Raw genomic sequence first — 23,061 nt, 5'->3', positions numbered from 1 at the left:
TGTTTCTGGGAAAATCAGATGGGATTTATTGTATTCTCAATGGATTGTCCTGGGTTGACTCTTGAGCAGGGATTATGGAAACAGAAACACAACAGTCTGGATGGGACTAATGCTGCTCCAAGAGATGGGTATTATTTTCAGTCCTGTTTGACATTTCGCTTAAGTCAAATTGACATTAAAAGCAGTTCAGGTTCCAGATAGATACTCAAGGGAGACGTGCGGTGCCCTACATATTCCAAGTATTGGTGGTTTCAATTGAAGCTTCTTATATTTTGGAAACAGAACTTCCTGCTTTCTTAATTTAAAAAATAAAGCATCCTTTCTGACTAGAGACACTTGTTTGTAGATTGAGGACTTAGTGATTCTTGCCTATCAATTATCTGACCTTGAGCAGAACAAGTCTCTTTATTTCATATAGAACATTCACCCCTGATAACATGATAAAAGCAAGTAGATGGGACAAATATCCAAATCATGTTGTCAAAAATTTATCACAGATCCAGGAAAAAACATAAAAGGTACACCACATCAATATTCCCTGATGAGCCAAATATGACCAAGCGTATATTTTAATTGCATTTTAGAAAGCAAGGGATGTAACCCTTGGATGATAATGTCAGCTGCAATGAGATTTTGGTCCTGAACATAATGTTTTTTTCATCAGTTCCCAGCCCATTTCCCAAGGCAGTGGTGATTTCTTCATACCTTTCCTCATTTTTTCTGATGGGTCTGTTGATCCAGAAGCAAGCAAAAAATGTTCCTACCAGATGACAGTAGTATTGATGGAAATAGCCCAGGAACCACAATAAAATGGTGTAGTTACGCCAGCAGTGTTAGACAAATGAAGCAAGGTTGGTCCTACCTACACTATAAGGTATGAAGTTATCTCAAGAGGTAGATTCTGGAAGACAGCTGTAGGGTTCTGGTGGAGACAGCACATGGCTCGCCCTGGGTCCCTAAAGTTAGTCTACTGCTTCAGATGCAATGGGAAAAGGTGGCCCATGGACACAACTGAATTAAAATGCCACCATTATCCAGAAGGTGTTGTATTTGGAATGGGAACGCACATCATCTTGCTGTTCACATAGGCAGCAAAACATTTTGAAAAAACAAATAACTTGGAAATGAGCCTGATTCCAAGGATAGAATTTGAAAAAAAGGCAGACATTGGAAACATTTAGTCCAAATCTAATACTGAGTTTATACACCCTGCTTTGTAAGGAGGGCAAGAAGAGAGTGGCAACTGGGAAATGGCTTAGAGTGCAGCTCTGTAACCAAAGGCTGGGGCCGTTGATGTGGGCAAATGTCCTTATTGCTGCATAGATGGCTTGAAGTGCTACTGACCTCACCATAATTTGGGTTTCTGATACCAGCAACAATTCTTTTGCACTTTCCCTCATTCTACCTAAATCTCTGATTTTGTTAGTTTATTTGCATTTTTGGCTGGCTCTTTCTAAAACTACACTGGCCTGCACCCTGCTAGTTTGTACAGTGAGTGTCTTCATGTGATTCAGGTAGCAGATGCTTTCTTACACTTGTGGCTGTTATTGGTCAAGCTTCTTCAGTGTTGGCAAACACTCTCTTATTAGAGAAAAAGGGTGTGTTGGTTAGCCAAACTTTTTGGCTCCTGAAGCTTTCCACTGATGGCCTTCAAGACTTTCCCCTCTGCTGGTATAAAGCCTGCCCAACAATTTTCTATTACAACTTGAGCACTGATAGTTCTTCTATTTCTGTTCTGTTTGTCATACAGACTTCTGAAGCAGTAGGCTTTCCAGAAATGCTGCATCGAGGGACCTAATAGATGGGAAACGTGTTACTGTAGCCTTAATAAACAAAGCGCATGCGAGAGATGGGCTGGGAGGAGAAATGGCAAGAGGAAGAAAGTCCCTGGATGATGAAACCATATGGAAGCTGTCTCAAAGGACACATGAAAGGCTGGAGGGATTGTGTTTACGAATTTTGTAATTTGCATCCTGCACTGTAGATTCTGCCTCAACAATTGACAATACTTGGTTGTCTGTCTTCTTGTGGATGGTAAGTAGAGTTAGACCTGGTAAGTATATGGATAGGAGACCTCAATGAAATCCTAAACCTGGGGGCAAGACTGGGGGAAAAAAAGAAGTTCAAAACTGAAAAGGCAATTGCAAACCATTGGTGCTAAAGAAACAACATGGGCATGTCCATGAAGTCAGTAAGAGCCAAGCTTGACTCAAGGGAGACTTTGCCGTACCTTTGTAGAGCTTGCAGGGTACAAGGTGCTAGATTAGATGACCTTGAAGCTCCTTTCCAACCTTATAATTTTAAGACTCTGAGTTCAAAATCCCATACGCAGAGTATTTATTCCTTTCCTGCAAAGTGAAGGCTATGAGCCCTGTGTGCATTCAGTTATATAAGCACAGGCCACCTTGTACATGTTCAATTACAGAAATTGGTTTCTGATCTCACACATTCATTCGTAACACTGTCTCCTTGCACATGGTTACAGCAGATCTTGTGCTGCCTTTCCAATCTCCTGACATGTTCAAAGCTTCCAAACTGGTTGTCTCCCCCAACCCCCCCCAGTGTTACTGCCATCTACCCAAGACTGTCAAAAGCAAACACTGAAACAATTCCAAATCCAGAGCTTTCTCATTGTCAGTATTTCTGCTAAAGCACACAATATCTTGTTTATTGCTGAAAATGCCTTCACTGGTCACACCACAGCACAGCAGAGTGTCTCAGGATGGCTGTCCCATGAGAAACATCTAATAGAGATGCACAATGAAATAAATTCAACTTTTTTGTTTTTTAAAAAAGCAAAGACAATGTGGGTTTGTACAGCGAGGCAAAACACTGGCAGGGAATTAGCAAAGAAGCACTGTTGTCTTTCTGAGAACATCCCTCCTCCTCCTCCTCCTCCTCCTCCTCCTCCTCCTCCTCACTGGAGGCTGCTTTGTACATTCTATTTCAGCCTTTCCAACTCCAGATGTCTTGGAGTTCAGCTCCCATTATTCCCAGCCAGCTTCAGAGTTGCCATAAATAAGCAGATTCTCCAGAAGATGTCTTCCCAAAGAGGAAGACAGATATTTAAGCTTTCCAACTTGGTAAGGTCAGCTTGTGAACATGATAGCCATGCTTTAAGGATTCCATGTTGCGTGGGCTCCCTTCTTGGCTCTTTTCCTGCCCCCCTGCCCATTTGTTTTCCAAGTTAAAGCTATAACATTTATGCAGGTTATGAAGCAAAGAGGAGAACATGTTGATGTTGTCTTTGTCTGGTAACTAAGTAAATATGTTGCCATAGTAAATATATAGCTCCTACTTCTGATTTAAGAGCAAAGCATACAAACTTAGATCGGGGAAAGTAGACCAAGTCTCATGCGTCAAATCCTTGTCTTTCCCAGTCATTGTATCTTCATACCACCTAGCTGACCTTGGCTGATCCTGAAAACTAAGCAGGTACTCATACTAAGCTGAACCCAGCTAGTATTTGGAAGGGAGATCATGAAGAAATTCCAGGTCTATGGGCTAGACTAAGAAGTTGAAAAAATCCCTTGAAGAAGGCAGTGGCAGACCACTTCCAAACTGCTGCCAAGAAAACCGCATAGATGTGTCTCTGAAGTGACCAGGAGCTGAACTCAGCTCAAGGGATACTTTATTTCAGAGTGCATGCTGACATTTGCAAAATTGAATACTCTTCCCAATACACACATGATATTTCCAAAACACACCAACACAAGCTAGACCAAACCAGCAAATAATGCCTCTGTGAAGAGAACTAGTATGCAAAGGAGAAGGTCTTGAACAGGTGGTTGGATAAATTCATGGGGGATAAGGATCTAAATGGCTGTGAGGTATGAGGGATGGATTTCACACACACACACATTCTCTAAATACTAGTTAAAGGGGCACTTGAGAGGGGAGGTGACATTGTACAGTACATACATCCTACCTATATGGAGTTCCCACAAGCCTCCGATTCCAGAAAGTTAGAGTGGAGAGGCTCATGACCTAATCCAGCACAGCCATTCTTCAATTTTTAAAATTTATTTTTTTACAAAAATTCTTGACATCTAGTTCTCGTAAGCATGGCAGATTGTGGCTGGTATGAGAACACATCCAGCCACACAACCACCTACCTATGGTGGCCAAAGCCCCAATTTACCATTTCAGTGAGAATTTGTTCAGCAGGTTCTACATTCAAGGAAAATCTATAAGGCCAAATTATAGGCAGTTGCAGCATATTAAACAGTGCTTTAAGAGTTTTGTAACAAGGATGATCCTTCAATAGCTTCATAACCACTCCTGTAGTGGGTTAGGGATACCCAGATTAAATTGTACAATATGAAAACAGAGACATTTCATGGACTTTGCAAACCTATTTAATGGAAAGTATTTTAAAGCCTTAGGGTTATGGGGGAACACTTGGGTGGGGTGGAGAGAACATCAGAGCACTGGGCAGATGTTTAGCTCCTTGAAAGTAGCCCCCCACCCCAGCAATGAGACACTACAGTAGATGACAGTGTAAAGGCACACACTCTCCAATTCCTTAATATCTCTTGAAAAATAAGCCTCTTAAACAGTCAGGCTCCTAAATGGCCCTTTGTATGCATGGGTACATGGATCAGAAAGCAAACTGGGGACTTCATGGCTAAAGCACAGCTACCCCTTTGGGCTATGCCCACACCCACTGCTTATGTACGCATCTCCAGTCTCGTCCAGAGTCCATTAAACCCTCAAGCTGTTTGAATGCCCCGTAGAGATTTATGCAGAAGAAAGCCTAACTCCGTGTTCCTCAACCTTGGCAGCTTGAAGATGTGTGGATTTCAACTCCCATGCTGGCTGGGGAATTCTGGGAGTTGAAGTCCACACATCTTCAAGTTGCCAAGGTTGAGAAACACTGGCCTAACTGAACAACAGGATCTACACCCAGGGAAGCATGTTATTTACAAAACAATAATGTATTATTTTATTTAATGCTGCATCTAGAAATAATAAAATTAATTTCCAGACAGAGCAGAATAGTTACCAGAACCTAAAAGTCATGGTGCCCCCCCCCCCACTGTTTCCATTAAGGGAAAAAAACTGTGTTATTAAAGATACAGAAGGGATTGTTAATAATCAGGGGAGAAGATGAGGACATGTCTTCAGAGAGTGGATGGATGAGAACATGAATATATGTTTGCAGTAGTCAGAAGGAACAAAATTAAACCAGAAGTCTCAAATTTATTTCTGAATTAATGAAATGTTAATTAATTGAACCTTTCTATAATTGAAAAAGATAATAATATAGTTGAGTAAAATGGTAAAATCAATGTATACTGCATATAAGCTGTAAAAGTCTTGAAAATTCACTCTGACTACATATTAAAGGTGGATAGCCAGTGAAACTTGGCACCGCTCCACTAAAATCACTGGTCTGCAGAGGGCCCTGATGTGCATTTTCCAGATAAATTCCAAAATTACAGCTGTCCATCTTTCACTGAACTAGAGAACAAAGGAGCTGACAAGATCACACCAGGCTGATCTGCTCAAATGTGCTTTATCAGATTAAGATGTTCCAGTCACACGTTTATTGTTATTTTGATGCCTTTCAATTAATTAATTGTGTGATTAAATACAATTTCTCAAACATGAACAGGTACAAATCTATAATGACCCTGATGCCCAAAGAATGTATGAAGCTGGGGGCACAAATGCAAGAAGTTGTCTTGCTCACCCATGTGCAGAGTGCATTATAGCACCCTTTCCCTAGTTGATGCTCCTTTAAAAGATTAGGATTATAGTTTCCAAACTTCCTTACCAAACTGATTTGGAACTTGGGGAAGTATAGCTCTAACAAACCTGGATGTCTGATCTATATAACATTTACTGTACCAAAACAGAAGTGCATTGCTGAAAAACTCAGGCTCACAAGTAAATGAGAGAAAAGGTCCCTTTTTTCCTAGCAACACAGTAGAAAAGTAATCATTTCACTGGATTTTCAGAAAGCAGGATGTTCTACACTGTAATAAACTACAAGCCACAATAACTTGCTTTCCACATACAGCCAAGTCATAAACTGCAGTTTACAACCCTTCATTTGAAGCTAAAGTCAACAAACCACCACGGCGGCTTTGCGGGATACATGAACCCAGCTCCTATACGGCTGCTCTTCTCTGCTCTTTCAACAAGTCTTTCCAACAGAAGCGCAATGAAACATTTTGACTAAATTTATAAGTTGAGCTTAACTGGGGAATGGACAAGTTAGCAAAATAGAAGCCAGTCATCATTTGTTGATAGGGGTTGTTTTAGCCAGAACAACCCTGGGGTTATAACCTCCCCAGCCAGCTGCACAGTATACACAGGGATATGAGTTAATTCCATCCTCCTCCTGCTGGCACTGAGATAAAGTCCTAAAGTAGCTCCACAAACAGGAATGTGTAAAACAGTGGCTAAACTTCCCATCCCATTCTGTGTATGGTGACATCTATCCCAATTGGGCCAGTGAGCATTTAAAAAAAAAAACTGCTTACCACCTAAAGCAGGTGGCAACATCTAGGTGACTTTAGGAGGCCAACCTTGTGCAAGAGATAGTCTGAGAGGAGAAGCAAGGAAAAATAAATAAAGTCACGGCAGTGTTAAGCCATACACAGGCAGTCTTAAACATACAGATGAAGGTGTGGAGGACAAGACTGGAATTGAGCTTACTGGCTCTACAACTTACATGCTGTATTATAGATCCTGTTTCAGCAGGTGGAAGCACCTGACTAGCCTTGTCTGGAGTTGGGAAAATAAGGTTGGGATTGGTTGGTACTTGGATGGGAGACCACATAGAAATTCCAGAGGTGTAGGCTACACTGGGAAATGGAATAATCCTGAAAGAAGGCTATGGCAAACTACTTCTATATTGTTGACACAAAAAAAAGTCTATGAAGTCACCAGGAATACATCTTGTCTTGAAGGAAACTTGACATTACTAGTCAGCGATGGCTGCTTTCTATTTAATAGGGCATCTCCCATAATCAGCAACTGGTTCACTGGAATAAGTACCTATCCTGGGTTCATAGCAGACTGGATCAGCTGTTGTGCTAACACAAATGTTGGACTAGATCCAGCATAAATGAGTAGACTTAGTCACACTGAAATGAATAGAACTTAAATTGGTCATGGCCTACAATTTTCACAGATTTCAATGGCTCTTAAATAAAACTTACTGTGAATCTGCCTCTTAACTTCAATGAACAGTCTGAACAGTGCAACTGGATTTGCAACATGGACTGATTTATGTCTATACAAATACTCATCCATAATAGTAGCAAAAAGTAAGGATTTTATTATGTTAACATTTGGTTCCAGTCTTCCTGGGGGAATACACAGCTCAGAAAACGGCTGTCTTTTATACTGTACCTTTTCTCAGAATTTTGCAATGAAAGTCCTGGCTCAAAATTCCATACAATAAAATATAAATTAGGAAAAGAGGCAGACAAGTATCTGATCATTATCAACAACTGCATAAAAAAAAAGTTGTATACAAAAGAAGTTAATTTTCATAAGAGCAAACCAAACCTTGCAAACTAATGTAGAAATTGGATAGGACAGACTTATGACTGAATCAAGGCAAAACTGCTGCAGTTGGAGATAACTTGGTGCATTTATACCTGCCAAATACACATATATGCCTGTATGGAGCATTAAAAGATAATAAAATGACACCCCAGCTTCTCTACAAATGAGTATTTTGCAAAGATGAATTAGCTACTAAACCATGTGTCTATTTTTTGACACTGATATCTCTTGCTTTAAAAAAAAAATTAAAATGGCCTGCATTTGTGTGAACAAAATTGTCATGTTGAACAAACTGATATAATATTAACTCTAATGAACTCTTTTAACTCATAATAGTATTTGATTAATGGCTATTCCTGGAAAGGGCAGGGATATCTTTAGGCCTCTAGCAATTAACTAAAGCCTTATACTATAAATATTTTAAAAGTGGGCAAAGAAACTTGAAAAAAATCTTCATATTTGTGAAGATATATCAGTATTGAGACATTGTTCAATATCAGAGAAGCCTTCTATATCCTAGTCAAGCAAAGGCAAAGGGAAACAAAACAACAATCTCTTGGACAAAAACACAGAAAGGGGCAGATCGGTGATAGTGTAAGAAAGGCCAGCTGCATCCCAGTGGCAAATAAGATTTTTATTTCACTTACCTCCTGAGGAGCAACAGGATCTAAACCCAGAACATGCTGGATGGCAGTTGTTTCTGAACATCTAGAATTAGATGGCAGGAGGTAGATCAAGCTCTATTGGTAAATCTCTAAGCAATTTGCAGCAGACCACCAAAGATTTCTGACTTCTGTTAGATTAAAAATTGAATGTATTTTTTTAAAAAAGGATCTCTGTCACAGATGACCATGTGCTCATCACGTCAATTCACAGCCACAGTATTCAACCATTTTAGCATTGATGTCAGAACTGGGACATGTAAATCATCTGTAGTCTTGAATGTAGAAGCTGATGAAAGTTGTATGTAGGATGTGATTGTCTCCATTCCCAAGTCACTCTTTTATACTTGTCTCTGGTTGATGGATTTCTATTAAAACAACAACAACAAAGATTCCCAGAAGCCTGAGACAGCTCACCCTGATACAGAAGCATATCTGGTCCTGGTTTACAGTTTTCTTTTCCCCTCTATCTTTTAAGGAGTGAGACCTCCCCTCAGCAGCAGTCATATTCAGAATGAGCAGTACATACTTTCTTTCCCTCATTTCGTTACTTGCTCAAGATGAGATAAACACAGAACAATGATACAGATTTGCACAGCTCCTACTGAAAATTATGTCCTTCAACAAAGCTGAGCCGTGATGCTCAGTGCACTGTATATTACATCACTGCTATAAATCTATAGACATTTCATCTGGGAGTAGGCCTCACTGAAAACAGTGAGATTTATTTTTAAGCCAACATCTAAAGGCTTGCTCTATACATGTTCAGTGTTAGTGAACCTAACTCAGTAAGTCAATTTACTGTATTCAGAATTCTTTTTAGTTTATTCTGTATTTTATTTAGAGGGATAAACCTGACCAGTCATCTTTTTTTTATCGAAGTAGATTCCAAAGGTTACTCTCCTGTTTTGGAAGAGAACAGCAATGCATAATTTTTGAGAGCCACACGCTTCAATTTTCTGTCTTTGGCTTCACAATGCAAGTAGGAAATGAAATATATGGCAGATGAACGTGCCGGTTTGACCAATTCAAATGAAACTGTGGTACAATTGCCCAGTGACTTAGGAAGCATTTGCCCAGGAACATCCAACATGCACATGCTGAAAACAGCACAGGTTGCTATGCCACGTGTGCATACAGCACAGAGAGAGCACCAAGTGAACAGAGCCTGTCCCATCCCACACTGAGCACAGCTGAAGCTTGTGTTTCAGTGCAGAAAAGCTGCTTTGGTTCCCGGATGCCTTCCTACACAGATGGGAGCCAACTGCTGCTCCTTCTGTATGAAAGACTGCCCAGTCAAAGGCTGCAAACTTTGCTTCAAAATGATACAGAGTTGATAAGAAGCAGGTTGTTCCCGGGATTGAAAAAAGCAAGGCTGGTCAGAGAAGCACGTACCCTTCCAACTACCGGTGAGAGCAGACATCCCACCTCCCACATGCCACTCCTGATCCATATTCCAACTAAAAGTTCTTCCTTCTTGAGCTTATTTCCCATCCCTGAGAGCAGGCTTCCACAATGTCTTTATTTATTTACAGCCAAAAGGCCCGAAAGCAAGTTACAAATATAATCTAGACTTGACATTAAATAAAACCATTTTAGTTAAAAGCTAAAATTTTCATCGATATTATGCAGGCTTCCATAAGTAAGGACCAAACAAAAGGGACTTTAAATAAAAAAGTCATCTGTTTTGTAATTCCTACACTTCTCCTTACACACAATGCAAGAGAAGGGCTGTGTTGCTTTCTTGCATAAGTAGAAATTGAGAGCAAATGAGCTGGCTTGCGTACCCCCCACCTCGTGCTCACACAGACAGCCCACGCATTGTCCGCCAGCCCAAGGAACCCCATCACAATACTAATTGCCTGAAGAAAAGAACAACTGCAAGGAGCTGCTAATTTCCTGCCAATCCTGGTAACGAGATGTCATGCCTCTGAAAAGCAGCCACTGATCAACTTTCTAATCACATCCCTACAAGGAAAAACAATTAATCTGTTTCCGGTCCATATTAGGGTTTGCACGTGGTCATTCATAGGTCTGTTGTGTGCTGGCTCTGCATTTTTTTAAAAAAATCTGCACAAAAATTCACACATATATACTGAAACACATAATTTTGCAACACTGTTTTCTTTACAGAATACAACAGTCTAGGTTTATTTATTAAAATGCATTTATTTGTTTTCAAATGTATTTTGTGGTATGCTTTTTGATTTGCAGAACTCTGAAAAAGGATGTTTTAATCTGTGCATAAATCAAAGACCTGCAAATCAGATAGTTTGCATTGCAATTCAGAAGGACCATAAAGCATCGCTATATATCCACATGCCACAAACCTAAGTCTTCTGGCGTGAATCTGGATACCAGTGACAGGTTTATGAACTCCAACACATCTGGAAGGCATTCGGTTGGGAAAGCAAAGATACATCGATACTGTTGACTGCAAGTTATCAACTTATTAATGCAGTATCAAAAGCGTTAAGGGACAGCTTGTAGAAAGTGTGTCTAAATACAGCAACCGTTAGAACTGTGCCAAATTGGTAGGCCTTTTTGAATAAGCCATTTCAGTAGCTTGAAAAGCAAAAATATCCCGGGAGTTGTTTTTGAATGTTATGAATGGGTTTGTCTATTTTAAATTGGCTTCATTTGCCCCTGCTTCCTGCTGCTGTCAAATCTATCGAACTGCAAAGAAGAGTGATCTCACCCTATTTTCCACACAAGCCGCTATCATTGAGATATTCTATATGATTAAATGGAAAGATGCAATAATGAAAATGGATGAACGATGCCAACTCCACAGCAGCGAGGAGCAACGAAGGCTGAAATCTAGGGAGGGAGAAAAGGTAAGCATTTTCACGAGTCATGTTTTTTTCCCTGACAACGCTGCATCTTTCTTAAGAGCGATAGTTTTAACCTGAAAAATGAAAATGGTATTTATTTTGTGTAACACTGGTTAAAGCTGTTATTTTGTACATAATTCCCTGCAGGAAAACCTAAGTATATAGTTTACTGGAAAGCATCTCTTAGATAGAGATGTTTTCCAGTAAACGATATACTTTCAATATACTCAGTAGCACAATTAATATAGTGGTTAAGGTGTTGGACTAGGACTGGGGAGACCCAGGCTTGGGGGCATCTAAAACAACATCAAAATGGCAGACATGACCAGGTACCTCAAGCCCTGCCCCTTTTTACATCCATGTGATGTGTGACACATGTTAAACAGAGATGGGGCTTTGATCATTTGGTCATGCCCACTATTATCACATTGTTGATGGTTCCAGTCCATACTCAGGCACAGAACTCAAGGGGTGATTTGGGGCCAGTCAGTCCTGTGCTGTTGTATTTCAGTGGGATTACTCCCAGAGCAGTGGACCTAGATAAGTCTGCAATCCTCAGGACACTTAGCTAGAATTAAGACCCACTGAATATGACATGCTTCTGAATTTGCCCCAGAATGCAATACCTATCATACAGGCATACAGATGAAAGTATAGGAAGTTAAGGGTCAGCTAGTACTTTATGGTGGCTATTTCGTCTGCCTGGAATAATATGCTTCATCATCAGGTCTTGGCAATATAACAGAGAGGTCTATTATAGCCATGCCTATGTCTTTCTCTTGACATGGAATTGAGCGGATCAGTTGGTCTTCATTTTGTATAACCAATACCATCTGCTTGTAAAAACCACCTTGATATAAAAGAGCCCAAGTCAGACTACAATTTGGAAGAGCAGATATGACTAAACCATCCCTGCAGCCATGGGTCATCCTTTTCTAATTACATCGATGTTTATATTATGCTTACATACAAATGTGCACTTTATCACTTCCCAAGTGGCAGCTGGCATGTTTGCTTTCCACTCTCCTCTCATTTGGAAAATGGCATGAAATATTTATTCTCACTCGCCTCTTCTTTGAGAACATGCACTTTGCTTTTTAATACAGTTATTCCACGAAGACAAATAGAAGTCCTACGCAAAGGGGAACCAAATTTCAATAGTTCGCTGGCAATGTTGCAAAGCTGAACAAGCATCTCTTCAACTTCCTTCTCCGTTCTCCTCCAAGCCAAACCAAGCACTCAGTTCCATAACTACTCTGTAGCTGCCCACAAAGTGGGCTTGAAAATGTTTAAAACATATACCAACCAGTGCATTTTGTACATGTAGTAAAGACCAAAATTAGAACAGGAATTCCTCTCCCCTGATGCTCACTTTTGTGTCTTCCTTCCCCACAGCAAATAATTTTGCAGTCTCTCCTGGATGCACAAGGGGTACCTGCAAAATGTGTTATGGTCTCTGCGGGCAAAGAGAAGCCCCAATCACACAAATGCTTGAACTCTGCAGTCAAAATGGCCACATTCACACCCAAGAAGGAGGTAAGAGGAAAATCTTAAGGGAAGAAACATTAAGAAGGGAGGAACACTAAGCAAAAAATAACCCAATGAGGACCAAGTATGATCGAATTGACAGATGAAAGGAAACAAAAACCTCAACAACAACAACATCCTCAGAAAGCTGTGGAAGAAGAAGAAATGGAGCCATGGGTGAGTGGGATTGTGAACAGAATAGTATTCCCCTCTTCAACTTTTCCTCATAAGCTGAATTCATTGCATTCTATTAAAAAAAAAAAATGAAATGTTAGTGACAGCTCTCATGTATGATTTTTACTGTTAAGTATCAATGCAATGGTTTCATGGAATAAGCACATTTTATCTAAATACTGCACAAAAATCTTTCCCCATGAGACTAGGGCTGATTATCTAAACATGAAACTATAAAATGGTAGGCATACAAAATGGTGCAAAAAGCCAACGTTATGAGTAAGCCGCTTGCTCCTGTTCACACAAGGGTCTATTAAAAGAGCTAATTACTTCCGTTTCCATATTAAATGCTGCCAGTTTTTTAGGCATACAGATGAAAGTATAGCAAGTTAAGGGTCAGCTAGTACTTTATGGTGGCTATTTTGTCTGCCTGGAATAATATGCTTCATCATCAGATCTTAGCAATATAACAGAGAGGTCTATTATATAACTGTAGATCCTCAAACATTAATATTATTGCCCACTAAAATACCATATAGTGCACCTTGGCCCCACTGTCACAAAAAAGAAAATGTATCACTCAAAAAAGAGTGGACATAAAGTAGTATAAAAATTGTATACGGTATGCTAATTTGTCAGTATATAAATATATACTTAAAAAGATTACTCTAACTTAAACAGAGACACTATACATTCACTATTGTGGGGAATGTTGTGACAGATGCCTGCTCACTCTGCTGTCAGATGTGTCTGGGGCAGATGGCTTCTGCTTGCATATCTTTATCATCTGCCTGGAAATCCTTCAGAAAGGGGAAACCATCAAACAGAGAACTGCTCACTATAAAGTAGGATATATGGTTACTCTAAATTCGCTTCCCTGTTGCAAATGCTCCATCTCCTTGTGTAAATACTGGTCCCATAGAGGCATGGACCATCTCATTAAGGTTTTTCATCCTTAATTATCTGGTTGAAAGCTGGGAAGATGTGGGTGAAGGGGCTGGAACCAAAAATAGGAATTCTACCCCGCCGCCCCCGTTTTTGGTAAAGTATGGTAGTGTGAAGGAAGCAGAAAGAAATGAGAATTGAATAATGACTGAGAGAGAAGCTGAAATTAGTTGTTGTTTAGGAGTCATGTTCAAGGACATAAGTGGACAGGCCTTGAACAATTCCCATGGCATCCAGAGCAGCCAGCCATGGCAAGAGGGAGAAAGGGGGCTGCTGAATAACCTGTTTCACAGACAGGCTTAGTGAAGGAATATGGATGGCCTACTATAATCCTCATTCATAATCTTCAAGTAGGAGAAAGCCATCCCATCACCTCTTGGGTGGAATTAAATATAGCACGTAGATTTTTTCTTCTTTGGCCCAACTTATATAACTGATGAATCTAAAGAAACAGCATCTAGTGGTTAGATCTTCCCCATCCTGGTGCTTTCCAAACACATCAGACTGTAACATTCATAGTCCCCAGCCTGTCTAGAGATAATGGGAATTACAGTCCAGCAGATATGGAAGGAGAACACCAAGCTAAGGAAGGTTAGGTTGCAAGCAGGCATGTAAATGTTTCTGTTTGGTTTGCTTCTGAAACATTCACAAGGTTTTTAGTAGCTAGAATTCATTATAGCAGCTGATAATTCAATTCTCCATTTCAGCTTAATAAAAAGTTTCAGACAAATTCATTTTGTACGAGCGCATGGATACAGTGCTCCTTTGCCAACTCAGTAAAAGAAACATATTTGGGACTCTTCCACTACTAAACCCAGCGTCTCACATTCTTTGGCAATTTTCTAACAGGCAGCTGACAAATTATTAGCCACGGATATTTTAAAAAATCTGTACGTGCCCAAATTATAATGCAAAATGTCCCTGTTGAAACTGCTTAGGATATTAATGTTTGTGGTCTTTTTCATTCTAATTATTTTCCTTACTAACATAAGATGAATAATATCAACAGAGAAATAAATACTATGACACTTAACAAATGCTTATTAAGCAACTTAAAATATGAGTTCAAGAAAGTCATAAACCTTTTTTGACATTGGATATTATAGTTTCCAGGGTAATAATCTCAATTCTTTATACGTATCAGGATTTCCATATCATGTTGAAGGGAGTTAAGGTTTCAGGTAAAAATCTTAGGATATGGGGGCATTCCATCATGTAAGAAAGGCAAGTGCTCAGCCCTTGTGATAGCTGATAATCAGATCTCTTAAGAGAAAAGCAAATATTGAATGTTGGCTTCAGCAACTTGCACTGAAAGGGGGGAAATGGAGGCGTACTGGTCCATGTGAGATTGAATCAGTGGCTCATGTGTTATTGCACTGTTTATATTATAGAGATCTATGATTAGCAGGTATTAGATAAGACTGCAAGGACAGAGAAACACTGTATACATTGCTTATGAGGAAACCAATACCTAGAAACATTGGAGAAAGGGTGAAATTTTGCATCAAAGCTAGCTTAACCTATAAAGTAACTGTGTATACTGTACACATACTATGTAAATATCTCTGATCATTTCATGTTTGTGCAGATTGACATGTAATCTTCAAGAGCCTAGCACCAACTCCTGATGATTAGATGGACACACCTGTGCAGTTTTTCTGGCAACAGTCCATAAGTGGCTTGCCATTCTTCCAGGATACGTTTTTGACTTCCTAGACTAGCTTACAGCCATGGAATTTCTTAGGGATCTCCCAGAAAAATACCGAGCAGGCCTGATTCGCTTAGCTTCCAACCAGGGATAAGATGGGTCATATGCTGCTCTCCTGCCAAGACTGTGCTGAATATCTAAGCTGAACTGAGATCTATTGGCAATTCTAGAGTGATTTAGAGCCGCCTCTAAAACATACTGAAGACTGAGTTTATATTAGAGCTTTGGGACAAAAATGCCATTCCCGGGGAACAATATACCCCCATCCACCCTCAAAACGGACTTGTGATTATTCTCCATTTAAAATGCACTTTTGGGTATTGCATCTCTGAAGTACAGTTACTTCCACAATTGTACTAGTATTGTTTTTTTTTTCATCTTTGATTAGCCATAAGGGTGATGACTCCAATTCATTATACTAGATCAGTGACGGCAGACCTATGACAACCATGTCAAAGGTGACATGCCACAACATTTTGGGTGACATGCCAGCGTTCATCAACACCCGACAACTATTCTCCCTGTTTGAGTTACCAAAGTAACTGAGTTTGTTTTATTTGTATTTCATTTTTGCAATTATTTGACGTTTCTTTATATAATATATAGCACCACACATGATTAGACTGTATTTTTTAAAAAATAAATATGTAAAGAATTGTTTCTCTTTTGTTTGGGGGGGTGTGTGAGAGAGAGAGAGAGTGAGAGAGAGATACACCGAGCCCAAAAGGTTCACCATCACTGCATTAGATGGATTACCTCCCGATGCTATTCCTGGGGAACAGGAAAAGAAAAGTACGATTGCTCTTGCTTCCTCCTAAACATCAATCTGGCCCCAGGATGCTGGACTAGACGGTGGCTTTGGTCTGACTGAGCACAGCATTTTTTAAGTTCTTTTGACATAATTTAGAGTAAGTGAAGTCTATCAAGAAAGGCAGTGGGGTAGAGAAAAGGCAATGTGAATAAACAATGACACACTGTCGTAAGCAGTGTCCAAAATCATTAAAAAGAGTTGCTTTTCAACTTGGCTGAAAATGTTCCTCAAAGAGTTTTGGTGCAGTAACAGTTTATGCCATCTATTTTCAAAACATTGAGTACAGTGAGTTCATCCATCATGTACTGTGAGAAAAGACTGCAGTGTAATTGCTACACTAGAAATAATCAACTTCTGGTGACTTCAAGATATTCCTGGACAACAGCACTCATAATCCTCACCATTGCCTTTATCAACTGGGGCTGATGGGACCTGAAGTCTGAAGAGAGCATGAGGTTGCCTATGCCATTTAGTGCTTTCTCTTCCAACCGTAAACTACTACGGTCTCATGCTGCCATTTTCCTCAGTAACTGTTGCAGCTTTATTATCCTGGGTAATCATCGGTATTCAAAGCCAATATAGGTTCTCCATAAATATAATGAACTGACATATTAGGGTGGCTCGCATGCCCTGAGATAGAAAATCTCCTTCAGGTCAAGCTTGACTGCTGGTAACTACATGGACAATTTGAGCAGTTTTCTTGGCAAGATTTTCAGAAGTGGTTTGCTCTTGTCTTCTTCTTCCTAGGGCTGAGAGGATGTGACTGGCCCAAAATCTCCCAGCTGGTTTTGTGCCTAAGGTGGGACTAGAGCTCACAGTCTCCCAGTTTCTAGCCTGGTGCCTTCACTACTACACCAAACTGGCTCTCCATCTCCACATAGAAATGCTTAAAATTGTACAGCTAGACAAACTATACCGTTACAAGTAAAGGGGGGAAATGGGAGCTTGTGATTACAAAGATAAACTGTCCCATTTTCATTTCCAGTTGCCTTGGCTAAAACCTATTCCCCTAGCAGAAATATACAGGATGTCCTTGAACCATATGTGTGTATTCGATAATCTCAGTCAGAAAAGCCTTACTCCAATGTTCCAGTTGAATCTAAGCCTGCTGTTCTCCAGATAGCCAATGCATTTGGAGGAACAATTGTGAAATGTGCCTGTTCATACCGAGCTGCTTGGGCAATGGAACACAAGTTTAATTTCCTGAAAAGCCACGTAGTGGGGCTTCAGACAGAGAGAGATCTTTGCTGCTCTGTATACAAAACAGAGAGGGCCTGAAATGAGATTAAAGCAAAATATAAGAAGGCTTATTTCAGAAAGGGGGACAATATGATTTTATAGGTACCTATGTTCACTTAAATAAACTGGAAAAATATTCTTTCTATCAAAGCCTATGGCTGATTCTTCAATTTTGAATTATTTAGGGGGGGGGGAATGAATTTTTCAGCAAAACACAATAATAGGAAAGGCAGACAAAGCCAACTTCCTTTTGTCTGCACTTTCTCAGTTTGATTCAGATGGCATATTCTGAACATTTCATTATTTGGTTTATCCTCGACTCAGAAAAGCCATTGTACCTTTGGATTCAGTAATGTACCTCAATTCTTCAGCAACCCCTCTACTCACTAATTTTGGAGAAGAAAGGAGAATTGTCCTTGAAAAGCCATAATAATCAACAGAGACTAGAGTTTATTGCAGAAGTGGACAATGTGTGGGTCATTACTTGTTGCTTAACTACAGTTCCCAGCATTCTCCACCATTGACCATGCTGGCTGAAGCTACTGGGAATGTAAGTTCAGCAACACTGGAGGGTCACAGGTTGCTCACTGTTGCTCTACAGTTTCCAACAGTAGTTTGTGAGCTTACCCTGGGCTTGGTGTGTTAGTGACATATGGCAATTCTATTCATCTTAGTATCTGGAAAAAAGAAAACTGGGAAGAAGGGGAGACTGGCTTTATTGTAAACTGTGTAAGAAAAATAGTGTAAGAAGAAAGAGAAGGAAAGAAGTTTAGACTAGGATCAGACCCAATGTTCCTAATCAAACCTTTTTCCCCAAGCTCCTTTTAAAAAAGGCCATTTTAAAGTTTATTTTTCTGCTTTTATTTATTTTCAGTCTCATATCCCATCCATATCTATGATATAACACAGCCAACTTGAATTCTGCCTGCTATTTAGATATGGCTCATCGCTGGAAATGTTGGCACTGTTAAGTCATGCCATTTTGACTATCGTACTTTTGTAAGCAATGTTACACAAAATGCAGAAAAGAAATAGTAAGCGAAATGGAAACGGTCCTTGCTTCCGTACATTGATTCACACATTGCCTTTTGTTAAAAGACAGCTCCACTAAGAAGCAACAGTAAGGATGAATTTAATTCCTGATTTGTGCTACAGGTAAATTAAAATAGCTACTAAGACTATCAGTAGACCAAGTCTTCTCACAGAATATAAGGCCACCGTGGAGGCATAGCGTAGTTGTAGTTGCATCTCATCAATTTTTAAGAGGCCCATTAATCTTTGTGAATGTCTTAATTATATAGATGAGATAACATGTATGGCGTGGTATGAATTTTAAAGTCAGAAATGAACGCAGGTCTCTGCTTGATTGTCATGCAAGGAACAGCCATGAGTGAGCTCACTCTTACACACATTTGTGACAAATGAGTATATCAGCCTTTCTCAACTTTTTGACACTGGAGGAACCCCTGAAATATTTTTCAGGCCTCAGGGAACCCCTGAACATTTAAGCTCAAACACAGGCCAGAAGTTACAAAATTATTATATTTGTTTCATATGTAGGCCTGTATATATGCATTAGCAGTGTTCTTAAACTAAAAATAAAGAATGAAATTTACCTCTTTAATGTGAGACCTGTGCTTGTTTTTTGCTGCACAAATATTCAATTCTGGGCCAAACGTGAGCTTTGGAGATCAGTTGTGGGAAATTTTTGGCTTTTGCGGGTTGTGGTTTTTTGCGGGGGGGGGGGCTATTTTGGCTAGTTTTAAGGGCATGTACAGTTTTTCGGCAATAAATTAAACTGTCATGAATGATAACTGCAAAATGCATTGCAGGGATGCAGATGACGCCGGCACGTTGAGTCGGGTCGGCCGGCCTCCTCCCCTCTTGCTGCACCACCACCTCGTTCCCCAAATCCAGCTTTTCCTTTCTCTCCCCCCTCTTTCCACCTTCTCTTCCAAGGACCCCTTTGTAAAACTAGAGGGGGGCTCACACCTTGCAACCTCCAACACCCCTCCCTCTAATATTTGGACTCCTCAACCTCTCCTGAACTCTTGGCACCTTTATGCCAAAGCCTGCACCACGACCACTTTTTCCTCCCCCCTCGCCTCCCCCCCCCGTGAGTGGCTCCTGCTGCCACTGCTGCCTGAGCCAGCCCAGCCACAGGTCCATGCCTTTCCTGAGACGGAGCCCTCTGGGCCACTGCACCTGCAGAACGGCTGGCGTGTGCCGGCAAGGAGACCCCCGTGCTGCAGGTGGGGAGACCCCGGCGGCACCTCTCTCCCTCGTGCACGGCTCTGGCTCAGCAGCTGCTCCACTGCTGCCTTTCCAAGTCCACCTCCTTGGTTGTGCTTTGTACACTTCCCTGCTTGCACACGTGTGCACAATTCCCACCCCCACCCAGAGTCCACACATGCTCCAGCGGGCCAACCCAGTGTTGGAGGGTTTTTATTTGGTCTCTGCTCATCACCGTGATCTCCCAGAAACAGAGGTGGAACAAATTTTTGTCTGTCAAGACAGAGAAAGTACTGAAAGTTGAACTACAAATGACAGGCCAAGAGAATGATTTGGAAAAGGACACTTTACTGGATATAAAAAAGAAACTGGATGAAGTTTTAAAATTAAAAGGGAAATACAAATGATAAACCAAGAGAATGACCTGGAAAATGTTTTCTTATTGGATTTACAAAAGAGGCTTGTTAAAGCCTTGAAGAAATTTGTGCGATTGGATGAAGAAGAATTAAAGAGAAATCAAACCCTACAACAATATTTGACTGAATTAAAGATTAAGACTATTAGAAGTAAGAAGAAGGAATATAAGGTTGGTTCATTTGATCAAGGTTAAAATAAGACATTTTGGGGGGGACTTTCTGCTGACACCAGGATTGAAAAGTTGATGTTTTATGGATTTGCTTATAGATAAGGGATGGGATATGGGATGAAGAGATATCTGTTTGTAATCTTATAGGGGGTGAAGAGTTACTAAATTTGTTTATATTTGTTGGGATGAAGGTTGGAAGTCACTTCTTTATATATTTCTTTTCTTTTTCTTTATTATATTCTTTCTTTTCTTTTTCTTTTTTCCTGCACTTTTTATTCTTTTTTTTCTATTCTCTTTCTCTTAGTTTGTATTAGTTTTTACTACTGTAGTCTTAATAAAAATTATATTCAAAATGAAACAAAAGTAAGATACAGATAGTCCACAAGTTAAGAACACCTGGTTTACAGATGACCCATAGTTAAGAGTGGACCCTATTGTAGCAAAATTCGAGTTAAAAACACAATGATTTGAGTTAAATACACAATGGTTCGAGTTCATTACACAATACTACTATACAGTATTATACAATAATACTGTTCCGGCTTACATGCAAATTTGACTTAAGGACAGATCTTGGGAATGGAACTCGTTCCTAAACTGGGCACTACCTGTACTAAAAAAGATACGAAGTCATAAAAAAGTAGGTTAAGTCATTCAAGAATGCAAATAAATCAAGCACACTGTGTTCGTGCTATTCTTTTTTGGCTATCCTGGAGCACCTCTATATCTCCCCAGCAACAGAAGGACTAGAGGCAGCTCCTGGAAAAAGTAATCAAGGATTTCCCTTCCCCCTCTGCTCTTTGATCAGGGTAATTAAGGCACATCCCAGAGTACTTTCTTTTGACAGTGATTGACAGAGGCACAGTGGGAAACAGGCAGCCTGAATATATCGTTTCTTTCATCTGGTCTCTCAGGAAGAAAAGAAAAAAAAAAGGCATGGTGGCAGTGCAGTAACACTACAGCCGAATCTCGTGACTTAATTCAAAACAGATTACAGCTCACGCTCCAAAGAGAAAAGAGACAAAAGAAAACAACATTAAACAACTAACTGAGATCTTCATGTAACGCTGATATAAGATCAGACAAACCAAAGATTTCTGCAGGGGAGATCAAAAAGGTCAAGATGCCAGCCACCACTAATGCCCCAACTTTTATGTGCAATGCATGTAAAAAAAGGGGAAGGGCTTTGATCACACATTTATCACTGACCTCTTGACTTTTTTGACACACACACACCATAGATGCCTCTGACTTCTATGCATCTTTGGGCACCAGCACTTTTAAAACATCTTAGACTCACTGGGCTCATATGATGTATTAAATCCATATTTGCTTTTCAGTTGTTTGTTGAATAAACCAGAAAGAGCCTGTGTTCACCCAACACAGTGAGCCATAAACCACAGAGTACAAGCCCACAAAGGCTGGATTCATAAAGTACACTAAGCCACAAACAAAACCACATTTTGACATACTTGATTGTGTGAACCGAATGGTACAAAACTTCCCCCCCCCAAGTTTTCTCAGAACAATATATACGCATCAGTGTGTATACATGTCCTTGCACAATTATCTGTGATCTGCTCCCATATGTCTGGCAGGCCAAACTTTGTTTAAATTACCCAATCATGTGAGCTGTTCATTGCCAGCTGTCTCTGTGCAGTTCTGATTCCATAAAGTGCATGGGAGTGCCAACGTAACACCTCCCTACTACTCTTTACAGCAATTACATCATTGGAATCAGATGTGAACGCTGCACAGCCATATTAAAGATTACTGCCACCTTTCCTGTTGGGGTGATTCCCCCCTCCCCCAATTGCAGATGAAAAGGTGAGAGCCAGGAGGAGTGAAAGGCATGGGCTATGCAGAAGTCAGGTGAAAAGGAAATTCTTCATGAACATCAATAAATAAACGACTAACATATTGTTTTGTGCATCATATGAAATGATATTTTGAATAAGATGATCCCTAAATATGTTAAATGATCACATTTGTGCTTTACGTTGGAGGTGAAAAAATTATGGAAGTCACCCATGCTACAGCTTTCAATAGCTTTTGGAATAATAGAAAGAGAAGATCTTGGGATGTATCTTAACTTCACTTTTAATCTTGTTCCTGACTTCTCATTATATTTTCTTTAATTTCATACAAGTTTAAAGCTCTGTAATATTAACATTATGAAAAATAACCTGGTGTATGTTGATGTTTGAAAGGTTGCTGGGTAGACTTTTCTGTCCATAACTCTTGGAAAGGCCTTCCATTACTGTTTCCCCATTCAAAAGGAAGCAGAAATAAGGTAGGCAGGCTAGGGAACTACAGTGGAACCTCGGGTTACAAGCGCTTCTGTTAATGAACTTTTCGGGTTACGACCAGCTCCGGCCGCAAAATTTTGCTTCAGTTTGCGAATTCCGCCTTGGGGTACGAGCAGGATATGCAGCCATTTTCCCTCCCGTGACACGGTCCGCGGCCATTTTTCTGCCCCTGACACGTGGTCCGCGGCCATTTTCCACCCCTGACACGTGGTCCGTGGCCATTTTCCACCCGACACGTGGTCCGCGGCCATTTTCCGCCCGACACGTGGTCCGCGGCCATTTTCCGCCCCTGACACGTGGTCGTAGGGAGGGGGACTCTCCCTCCAAGCAATAGCCGCCTCCCTGTCCTCCACGCCAGAACGGATTAACAGTAATTACATTGAACCTTATGGGGAAATTTGCTTCAGGTTGCGACCAATTTGGGTTGTGGCCAGAGTCACGGAACGAATTAAGTTCGTAAACCGAGGTTCCACTGTATAGTGTGCTTTGTAAAGTTATGATTGTCTAGGG

At 40.3% G+C, this 23,061-nt stretch overlaps 1 protein-coding gene across 4 annotated transcripts in view; it reads right to left on the bottom strand.

The window, feature by feature from the left end:
• PAK5 (p21 (RAC1) activated kinase 5) overlaps positions 1-23,061 on the bottom strand; it is a 121,094-nt gene that overhangs the window by 69,668 nt on the left and 28,365 nt on the right. The gene's annotated exons all lie outside the window — the stretch shown is intronic.

This window comes from Python bivittatus, unplaced genomic scaffold (assembly GCF_059951505.1).
Source record: "Python bivittatus isolate LINGU-HERP-01145 unplaced genomic scaffold, Pbiv_v1 ctg000020_np1212, whole genome shotgun sequence".
Taxonomy (NCBI): Eukaryota; Metazoa; Chordata; class Lepidosauria; order Squamata; family Pythonidae; genus Python; species Python bivittatus.
The sequence above is the reverse complement of the archived record's forward strand: the minus strand, read 5'-3'. Positions and strand labels throughout refer to the sequence as shown.